This window comes from Podarcis pityusensis, assembly GCF_964106645.2.
Source record: "Podarcis pityusensis genome assembly, chromosome: 4".
Classification (NCBI taxonomy): domain Eukaryota; kingdom Metazoa; phylum Chordata; class Lepidosauria; order Squamata; family Lacertidae; genus Podarcis; species Podarcis pityusensis.
The window spans coordinates 99,315,696-99,326,381 of NC_138027.1; the positions used below are offsets into that span (position 1 = coordinate 99,315,696).

Here is a 10,686-nt window from a genome sequence, read left to right on the forward strand (position 1 = left end):
TATGTATTAAGATTAGTTGCAGTTCTCACTCAGGGCCACCAGTATGTAAATGAAGGATTGAAAACTGTCGCTCCTGATTGGTTAGCTAGTTGTGAGTTGCTACCGTTTCAAGTTACTTAGTATTATATAAAGCAGCCAGCAAGGCTGCAGTCAGTCTGATTCCAGGAGCAGTTCTAATTGCTGCAATAAAGAGCTGTGAATCCAACAGAGCTGTGTCCTTCATCCATCTCTTCCACTATTCAACAGTCTAAAGGGCTCAGGTGCAAGCCGTCTGAAAGCCGTATTCCCTCTTACCAACCTGCCTGGGTTTTGAGCTCTTTGGGGAGGCCCTTCTCTCAGTACCGCTTCCCTCATAGACATGCTTGATGGGGCTGTGTGACAGGAACTTCTTAGTGGCTGCTCCCACACTTTGGAACTTCCTTGCTAGAGAAGTCAGACTCGTTCCCTCCTTCCTGTTCTTCAAGACTTTCTTGTTCCAACCGGCTTTGGTGAATTGACTGCTTTGAAATAAAGGGCTGGTCTCTTGCTGTTTGATTGTAATTATATGTAAGCGAGTTTATATAAGTATAGTTTTAGTTCTCTCCATGTTTAATTGTTTCTTAATGGTTGTTTTTTCTATGTTTTTAGTGTCTTGTTTTTTATCTGTAAGTTGCCTAAAGTCCAGTCAGGGGGGAAAGCGGGTTATGCATAAATATAATCATCATCATCATCATCATCTAGCAGTGCTTGGTGGCTGAAGCACTGCCATCGATAATAGGCTGAAATATAAGCAATGGATTACTGAAATAACTCATGATAGTGAAGTTTATATTATAAGAACACATGTATTGTAAAACAGCTAATAAAAAGAAGTAAAAAAGAAACACCAGGAAAGGAGGGGTGGGAAGTCGAAAAGAAATTTATGTTGATTTTTTTTTTGTATATGACATTAAATGTTTTGGAATACTTTTAATAAAAATAAAAATAATAAAATAAATTAATAATAAATAATAAAATAAATAATAAAAATATAATAAAAATGATAAATGTAAAAAAGATAATGGGTTGCTTGTCTTAGCAGTAACTTCTCTAGGTCTCTTCTCAGCCACTTGTAGCGCTTCCCACATCTACTCTCCTCTGGCCGAAATTGGCGAGAGATGGGAGCATCCTGCAAGGTGGTGGAAGTGGTGGGCTGGGGTCTTGTACTTCTGCCAGCTGAGGCTGGTGCTTCAACACACCTCACTGGTGGGCCAGCTCTGGACATTTACCTTCAAGGCAGTGTTGGGAGACTTTAGGTCTGCCAGGCAGCTTCAGCTGACCAAGGCACACTCACCTGTCCTAGACCTGGCATCATATATAACATCAAATGCCATGCAGATAAAGACAAATTTGGGCCCAGAAGGTGGTTGCAAGCAGCTGATCATCAATGCTTGCAGAAAGCTGTGTGCAGCTCCTTGGAACCCCAGCGGTCATTCCCTATGTGAGAATCTTTTGGAGGCCAAGTTTTTCTTACCTTCCCAGACATTTTATCAACCATGATTTTACTGCTTTTGAAGTTGAACTATTTCCCTGTGCCTTTCGGCTGTATTTTCATGCAGCCTCTTAATGGGGTTATGGTGGTTTCGGTACCAGTCTATTTCTGTAATTACTGTTTTAATTTCGGAATTAAAGTTTAAATTGTGAACCTCCCCGGAGGAGATTGTTGGTTGGACATTATGGAAATGCCATAAATGAATACATAAAACAGTTACCCAAGTATAAGTTTCCTATATACAGTATATGCACAGGTCCGAAACTGTCAGTTTGCATTTCTTAGTGGAGAAAGTATTGATTGAATGTGTAGATATCTTTCCTGTTCTAATTCATTCAAGAGGGTTTCAGGAAGCTACTAGAAGCTTCTCTGTGAGAGAGAAACAGAGGCAGAAGGATTAATGATTGTTTGGGTTATACCATCTGGGAAGCTGGCGTAAACTAGTTCTCTTATCTCTATTATGCAGAGTCCCACTGACTATAAATATAGGCCAGAAGGAGCCTGGGGTTTACTTTCTCTTTCTCTTTCTTCCTTCTTGTGTGGTGATTCTGTACATAGGATGCTTAGTGCTAAGGTTTAGTCTTATTAGGGATGCGGGTGGTGCTGTGATCTAAACCACAGAGCCTAGGGCTTGCCGATCAGAAGGTTGGCGGTTCGAATCCCTGGGACGGGGTGAGCTCCCGTTGCTCAGTCCCAGCTCCTGCCACCCTAGCAGTTTGAAAGCACACCAAAAAGTGCAAGTAGCTTAATAGGTACTGCTCCAGCAGGAAGGTAAACAGTGTTTCCGTGCGCTGCTCTGGTTCACCAGAAGTGGCTTAGTCATGCTGGCCACATGACCCGGGAAAACTGTATGTGGACAAATGCCATCTCCCTCGGCCTATAGAGTGAAATGAGCGCCGCAACCCCAGAGTCGTATGCAACTGGACTTCTTTTTTTTTAAAAAAAAATATTTATTAAAATTTCAAAAGAAAAAAAACACATTAATAAGAAAATTAACAATAAAAAGGAAAAATACAAAATACAAAAAAGAAAAAACAGTTAAAAACAATTCCATCTTTTCATCACTTCTTTTACATTTACTTGTTTCCCGGACCTCCTCATACCTCCCTCTTTTGTATTCCAATTCAATATGTTAATCCAGCAATTCCTTTCCCTCCTTTTTAATCCTGATCTTTAATCTTGATAAATTATAACATTAAATTTTTACATATTAAAAACCAATTTTTCCATATTTTTTTATACCATTACCGCTAGAAACCGCTTAACTTCAATCCGTCATCATTCTAACATTCATTAATTTTACAATATTTCTGTAAGTAGTCTTTAAATTTCTTCCAATCTTCTTCCACCGACTCTTCTCCCTGGTCTCGGATTCTGCCAGTCATTTCCGCCAATTCCATATAGTCCATCATTTTCATCTGCCATTCCTCCAGTGTGGGTAGATCTTGTGTCTTCCAATGCTTTGCAATAAGTATTCTTGCTGCTGTTGTAGCATACATAAAGAAAGTTCTGTCCTTCTTTAACACTGATTGGCCGAGTATGCCCAGGAGAAAGGCCTCTGGTTTCTTCAAGAAGGTATATTTAAATACCTTTTTAAATTCATTATAAATCATCTCCCAGAAAACCTTAATCTTTGGGCACGTCCACCAAAGGTGAAAGAATGTACCTTCAGTTTCTTTACATTTCCAACATTTGTTATCGGGCAAATGGTAGATTTTTGCAAGCTTGACTGGGGTTATGTACCACCTGTATATCATTTTCATAATATTCTCTCTTAGGGCATTACATGCTGTAAACTTCATACCTGTATGCAACTGGACTTAACTGCCAGGGGTCCTTTACCTTTTCCCCCCTTTAAGCCTTATTATGAATTAAGTTTATAAATGCTGCAACTGGATTTTGTATGGACTGAGCCATGGATTTGATAAACCATTAAACTACATTTGCCTTCAGCACAAGTAAAAGCTCTGCTGGATGAAATATTGCCTATTGATCTATTTTTGGGAACTCTGCTGAACTTTACTATGGTGTTTTCAGTTTTTCCTCCACACCTATGACAGAAATAAGTGGTAATGGAACTAGCATGGGATCACCACCCAATTTTTACACGTGTGGGCTCTGTTCAGAAGTTACACTAAAGCCACAAACACGACAGGCAGCCACAACTTACTACTCACTTGGCAAAATGCAGCCTGCCAATATAACAGCATCTGGCAGGTTACAGTGCAAGGGTAGGAGCTAGAATTCAGTGATGGGCCATCCGTTGAGCTTGCCCACACATCACACAAAAGTGTTCTGAGTTTTGTTTGTTATTTCTGTATTATTTCACTATGAATATCTCGTTAAAGCAAGTTCAGTTTCTAGTTTGCAATATGAACTTCCTGGGGTGCCAATTAGAATGTAGTTAAAGGATGTGTGACCCTCTCTCCCTTCGTCATAAATTATCCTCTGGGATCGTTGCCAAAAAGGAGAGGTCATGCAAGCTATGTCACTATTTTAAAGTGTGCTTTACCGTAATGTGTTCCACTCAAATTTGTACAGAAACGAAGAGGTTTAGCACACACATGCACACATGAAAAACCCTCAAAGCCCCTCTCACTTATAATTCTGTTGCTGTATCCCAACTCCTATAGAAAGCGTTCAGAACTAGGGCATGAAGATAAAACTGTTTTCAAGGCAATTCACTTTGTTTTATTATTTGTTAAATAATATGGACAATTCGGCTGCACCACTGGGGAATCAGAGATACTCCTTATTCCAATAAGCTCAGTGTTCTGACAGCTTTAAAAAGCATACGGTTATTTGTTTCTCAAACTCAGCTGAAGACCATTCTAAGCAGGGGGGCTTAAAATTAGTTGATTGTTCCACTTTTTCGTTGCTGATATTCCACTGTTCCCATATGCATTCAAAATGTAAATGAAGGTCTCACAATAGATAGGAAGTTCCTCGAGGCAAAAGTGTCTTTTCCTTTGCAGTGAGCGGCATTACACAATGTTGGCAATCAGAAAATGAACAATAATAATGTTTAAGACTTCCATCATTTTAAAGGACATGCAGTGTCCCCAATGAACCTTACTTGTCATTTCCTTCTTAGCAATTAACTTCAAGGCTTACATAAGCCACATTTTCAGCTCCCTTTTGTTTATTTTATCCTTTTTAGCCATTAATTTAGAATTCGAAACATTTTAAAAAAGCTTTCAGCTAAGTTTTATGTACACAAGAAGGGCAGCCACATCAGCCTATGGAGCAAACTCTCATATCCCTGAATGCATACTGGATACACTATTCTAATACGCTATGTCCAAGTCTTATGTATTTTGTTGGCATTTGTCTGTCTCGAGAGATAATAGAGTGTGCATCTGACGTGACTGTTCTGGGGTGCAAGCCAGGGCAGTGTGTATGGGGGTCCTGGGCTGCCCAGACAACAAGACCCCCCTCTTGACCTCACTGATGTAGTCCAAAGGAGAACAGAGCAATACGTTTGGGAGCAGGTTGGCTGAAGGAGTTGCTGGAAGGAGGCCTACAAGGCACCATCCAACTACCTTAGGGACTCTACTCCGTATTTGTGTAGGGTTTTTACTCCTTAGCCTTTTCTTCTCCCAAAAATATCCTACAAGGCAACAGAGGTTTAGGAACAGAGCTTTCCTTCTCCTAGATGGGCTACCTTCCCAGGTTGACGAGCCCCATCTGCCCCTCACTTGCCCATATAGCACATGCAGAAACTGCCTTCTTGACTATTGGACCCACTATTGGTACGCTCAATTTTTTTTTTGATGATTTTATATTTTTTTAATAACAATTTTATTGAAAGTTTTTAAACATATTAAATACTAAAATTCAAACTCATTTATAAGAAAATAACAAGAAACAATATTTAAAACATAATAAAGAAAAAAAATCCTTACAAAACACAATTGCATAGAAAAGTGAAAGAGGAAAAAAGAATAGAGAAAGAATAACTAAAAAGGCCTTTTATCCCATTTATATTGTTCACATCATCTCATCTATCCACACATAGGCAGATTCCCCATCTCTCACCTGGGTGCCTTCCACTTCTCCCAGTCTCCCACCTTGAGAGAGCCTTCCTACCCTGCCTTTCTTTCAGGTACCTCTCACCTCCAGCTGTGCCCTTCCTGTGTGTGTCTTCCTTGATTCAAAATAAAGGAATCTTAATATAAAAAATATAAAAATGGGTAAAAAGGAAAGGAAAGTCCCAGCTCCCCGTTTGACATTTATCTTTAACAGCAATTATTCAGAATATTTAACATACGCACTCCAGAATAATGAAGGTTTTATTTTTAATTGTATTGTTTTACCAATGTCCTGTTTGCCACCCAAAACTCCTTTGGAAGTAATGGTGGGATTGAAACTTAATAAGCGTCAACAGCAACATCTGGGAAGTCACAGGTTCCCTAACCTTGCCCTACCCTTTCCTCCATAATTTGAGCTGTGAGGATGACTTTCAATGCAGCTGGCACCAAGGGTAAATTGCAGTCTGTGCTGTTGATCAGGACTGGGGAGGAGGGCAGGGAGGTGCATATAAGCCAAAGAAGCAGGAGAAAGAGTGGGAGAACTTAACAAAGACATTGGAGAGGGGGTGCCTTTGTGCTTTGTGCTGGTGACATAAGATGTCCAGAATGAGGAGAGCAAAATCTCATGTTCTGGTTCAGAATAACCCAGGATGTAAGAACTCCAGGATTATCTTTCTATCTGTCTGTCTGTCTGTCTGTCTATCATATTTATATACCACCCTTCATCACAAGATCTCAGGGCGGTTCACAGAGAGCCCTGAGTCCTCCACAGGTTTCTTGGACTCTTAAGAAACCCTTCAAGTATTCTTCTCCCTGATTCCTCCACAGCTTCTTGAGTTTCTTTCTGAGATGTCCTTGCATCTGTGGACCCCATTCCACCAGCCCTGTGTTCTGGACAGGACATAAGGAAGGAGATGAAATTTTGACCCCACTCCACCCTCTCTATTTATCCCTCTCTACTGCCAGCTCTTTAGTTTCTACAGCAATTTGTAGAACTGAATGAATCCACAGCATAGCCTCACCATAGGTTCACCACCCAGTCTCTGGAACAGTCTTCAGAGTTAGCAGTTGATGTGCCATCTTGCTATATTTTCTTTGTAAAATTCAGTTTTGTGGATGGGGGAGCCTCTGATCTCTTCTTTGTTGCTTCCCCAAGTACCTTTTGTGAGCATTCTCCACAAATATAAAATGATCTGAATGATTGAAGCTTGAGTGCATTTGATAAGCACGCCTATTTCTGGGCCAGGTCTGTTGCACAGACAACAGTCTATCCTCCAGCAGAACAGACCCAGGATCACAGTGGGAAGCAATTTTCTTGGCACATTTGAGCGAAGTCATTTATGTTCCAGAAGGTCTTATTCCCCAAATAATAGCTTGCAGACGTGTATAGAGACATGCAATCTGAGCAAGCACAGTAGCAGGGTTGTGTAACTATGCCAATTTGGCATGTATTGCACGGCAGATATTTAGATCTGCTGCTTCTATTGCTGTCTATGCTTCTTCTTTTAAAACTGGGAGCCTGATGGGCAATTAGGCCAGTGCAAGGGATAATCCACAACAGTGATTCAGGTGTGCATTGGAAAAATTGTGTGTCTGATTTTTACAGATAAGGACCCCACACCTGTAATGCCAGTAGAAAGACGTCATCAAGTGTTTGCCCTCCAAAAAGTTCACAGTTGTGTTCACTGGAAAGCATTTGACAAGAGCAGGCCAGTGAAGGCAAGGGCTGAAGCACTGGGACTCTGGGCAGGAGTATTAATGCAAAAGGCAAGTTGAGAAAGGCACATAAAGCCAGGAGACAAGCAAGCAAGTGATTCGAGCAGAAAGAAGCCAGGTGTGTGATCTATTTCTCAGATAGAAGGAAACTGCCAATAAAGTTCTAAGGGAAAATAGGGAACTGTGCTGAGGGATTTTTGATCAGTGAAAAATGCCCAAGAGGTGTTCTTGATCAGTGATTGTGATGCCCATTTGAGAGGTGGCAAGGCACTGCTAAAGAGTTGCCCCAGAACCTCTTGTTCAAAGTATCTTCTGACCTTGTTGTCAGTATGAAATCCATTGGTGCCAACAGCCTAGTATGAGACACAAATCTGTGTCAAAGTACAGTGGTACCTTGGTACTCGAATGTATGGTAATCCATTCTGGAAGTCCGTTCGACTTCCAAAACATTCAAAAACCAAGGCACAGCTTCCAATTGGTGCAGGCGCCACAGAAACAATAGTTGACAACCACATTTGATGTTTGGCTTCCGAAAAACGTTCAAAACCCGGAACACACGCTTCTGGGTTTTCAGCGTTCAGGAGCCAAAATGTTTGAGTACTAAGGCATTAAAGAACCAAGGTTCCACTGTATTGGGATCTGTAAATATTACAAGCATTTCCAAAGCATTGACACACTTTTGGGACCAACAGGATGGAATGTTAACAGTCTACCACAGAGGGAAGCTTACTAGAATTATTTGTGTTGCAGATGTGCAGAAGATCAGAGCAAAAATTGTCTAATTTGCAGCCATGGAATCCCAATGCACCCTAGGGCGGCTCTTTATAAGCCATACGCGGTTCACCTGTCTGATGTGCTTGGGAGCTTGGTGCAGTGTATGGAAGTGGAGCCAAACTGACACGCCTACTGACTTGCCTACACTGTGACAAGCTCACTGCACCTTGCAGCTCCCCTCTTCCTCTCAGTACAGTGGTACCTCTGGATGCGAATGGGATCCGTTCCGGAGCCCCGTTCACATCCTGAAGTGAACGCAACCCGCGTGTGCGTGGGTCGCGATTTGCCGCTTCCGCGCATGCGCGTGATGTCATTTTGAGTGTCTGCACATGCGCGAGCGGTGAAACCCGGAAGTAACGCGTTCTGTTACTTCCGGGTCACCGCGGAGCGTAACCCGAAAATGCCCAACCCAAAGCATATTTAACCCGAGGTATGACTGTAAGTGCTTGCAACTCAGTGTGCTGGGAAGCCATCAGAAGATCAGTGCTCAACTCACACAACCTCACCAGCCACTACAGGCAACAAAACCTTTCACACAACTAATTCAGCCCTCAGCAGTACAGATAAAAAAAAATGTACCAGCATAAATGAATTCTGCTTCACATCACACACACACACTTTCCCCAGATTTCTGCTACCAGTGCTGAAATAAATTTCTACAGGGACAAACTCATATCTCTTATTGTTCCTAGAGGAAGCTTTACCGACCTAACAATATAGCACTTTTTAGTCCCTGCCAAATCTTTTATAGCAACATGGTATGTGATTGAGATTTATAGGATTACTTTGCAGTCCTCCAGATTTTATTGTAATCCACCAGAGAATCATGGTGGATTGTTTCTCTAAACCCCCCAAAAAGGGCATCTCTCATGCCTATCCTAATTTTCTCAAAGAACAGTTCACAAAGGATGTTCACAAATATTAGGCTAAGACTTGGTCACATTTTGTGGGGGGGAAATGTAATGTACTCAGATCATTAGTTCATGCAGCCTAATTCTGTGCTTCAGAATGAATAAATTCAGTTTATTTGTTTATTAGGTTGATTGTTTTGAGATCTACCCAACTTCTCAACAATGCTTTTTAAGAAGCATATAAACCAATATAAAATATAACAAAATTAATTTATAATCAGAGCATTATTAAGGTGATGGTTCATCTAACCATAATAAACAGCACAGAATCATAACACTACAAGCCTTGATTATTAGCATTTCAGTATCATGTCAAATGAAAGTTTTACCTTCCTTTGAAATAACAACCGCAAGCTAACAAGATGAGCCTATCTGAACAGAGTCCTAAAGGTATGGAGCCACCATTAAGAAGACTCTGCTTTCATATGGAACCAGAACCCTCAGCCAACCCTCTGAAATTATCTTAGATCACAAAGGAGTGGATGGGGAGAGAAACATGGTGAAGGCATTCCTTCAGATAACCAAAGCCCAGATCATATTGAGATTTTAAAGCCATAGTCAGTATTTTGAATTGTACCCAGACACTAACCGGTTACAATAGCTGTAACTGGGAAAAAGCTTCTCGTCACCATTTGCATACCAAACATTAAGCCAAGTTTATCAGCACTCCTAGGCAGCAAACCTGCTCCTTTAGGGATGTGTGATCCCACCTGGAGCAGCACATTAACTTACTCCGAAACTGATTGGCCCACCTACAATCAGCACTCATCCAGACCACTGCTAATTCTAGATAACTGTTCACAGATTTCTCTGCTTTGCTTGTTGTCTACAAAAAGGCAAAACATAAGTAGCAGAAGATGTGCGGTAATTTTACTGAACACTCTGTATTGAAAACATACTGATCTTTATTTCAGCTGAGCGCTGACCATTTCGGATACCTGTGGCTATGTGAGCTAACAGGAACATGATAATGGTTTCACACCAAGATGCAAAATATCTGCTAACATTAAATAAGATATTTTAGAGGAGAAAACCAATCTCCATGTCTGGCATGGTGCCATGTCCTTCAGTCTGAGTGTCTATGGGACATATGTACAGAATGCATCTTCTCCCAAACCTGCCTTTTGAGCTCATCTTTGATGAATTTTCTACTACAGGTGTTTACAGATGGAAAAATGCACCAGAAGTCACTTTGTTGATTTGGATAGGGGGCTGCTTCATTTCAGAAAAGACGCTGTTTGCTTCAGATCCAAGGTTAAACCTCAATTTGATTCAGTTTTTGAATCTTTGGGTGTCTCCCAGTTGATAGTGATTGGGAACTGGCTATAATCTTCCTTTAAATGGCTTAATTCGCTGAGAGGGAAGAATGGACCCAAAATTAGACATAAGGCAGTATGGTTTGAGAGTGTCTGTAAATAATCTTTAAAGTTTAAACTATTTTTAAGGAGATGCCGATAACTTGTTTATTTTTTAGTGAAAACGGGGGGAAATTGCAGACATAGTAGTCCTTTCTGAGTGGGTGAAGCCAATCCAATTTCAGAAAAGTAAGTACAGATTTCTTTTCTGAAAAGAGATTTCAAATGTTAAGGCTTTTTATTTGTTTAGGGAATAGCCTATAACTTTTTTAAAAAATCTTTTTTGTTGAACTGGATTACATTTGCAAGTATAGCAGACCCTTTGGAGGAAATGAAGCATGTCAAATTTAGGAGTGATAGGTGCATTTCAAGTTGATTTGAGGGAGTGA

General features: G+C 40.8%; 1 long non-coding RNA gene across 1 annotated transcript in view; it reads left to right on the forward strand.

The window, feature by feature from the left end:
* The window catches only part of LOC308475882, a 111,451-nt gene that overhangs the window by 23,201 nt on the left and 77,564 nt on the right, over positions 1–10,686 (forward strand). The window contains exons 3-4 of the long non-coding RNA XR_013985475.1: positions 7,148–7,375; positions 10,417–10,486. This is a non-coding gene — a long non-coding RNA (uncharacterized lncRNA). The remainder of the gene's footprint in view (positions 1–7,147; positions 7,376–10,416; positions 10,487–10,686) is intronic.